The sequence below is a fragment of the Arachis ipaensis genome, chromosome B07, assembly GCF_000816755.2.
Source record: "Arachis ipaensis cultivar K30076 chromosome B07, Araip1.1, whole genome shotgun sequence".
NCBI lineage: Eukaryota > Viridiplantae > Streptophyta > Magnoliopsida > Fabales > Fabaceae > Arachis > Arachis ipaensis.
Window position 1 is genome coordinate 107,061,208 of NC_029791.2, and position 680 is coordinate 107,061,887.

A 680-nucleotide genomic window follows, 5' to 3' on the forward strand; every position below is an offset into this window, starting at 1 on the left:
TGAAAATAAAAATTAAATTAAATTTTATATAATTATTTAATTATGACCGAATCAACTAGTTCAACATGTGATCCACTGGTTAAACTAGTGACCCAGTAGTTTGACCGGTTTGATTATCGGTTTGGTTCTGATAACTATGGTGGTATGGTTGGAGTTTTAAATCTTGTTTTGTACATGCAGCAATATTAGTCAACGACAAACCCTTAAATAAAACTCTAGTTTGCGATGAATTAGTCATTGAGTTGTCGAATTGAGGGATACCGTAAAAATCCAAAAATAAAATGTTTAAAAAAACATAAATCATTTAAATCCATAAGAAATAGTTATGGAATTGGAGGTCATAAGATATGTATCATAGTAAGTTTTTGGAACCAATTCAGTTCCTCCACCATTATTCTTAGCCATTGAAAATTTTGTATGTATATGGATAGTGTATTATAAAATCCTTTTATCGACCCACTTTTTTTTGCTGTGATTAAGAGCATTCCTAATACTTGGTTTTAGTTTAATTTTATTTTGGATCTTACAAAATGTTATATAAATATTTGTGAGACTATAATCTATCTATATCTAATGTAAGGCGGGATAAAGTTAGACAGCCTCATGTTAAAAAAGATCCACGGATTTGGAATTGGAAAGCGTATCTCCGATTGGAGAGTGAATCATTCACAATTTTTGTG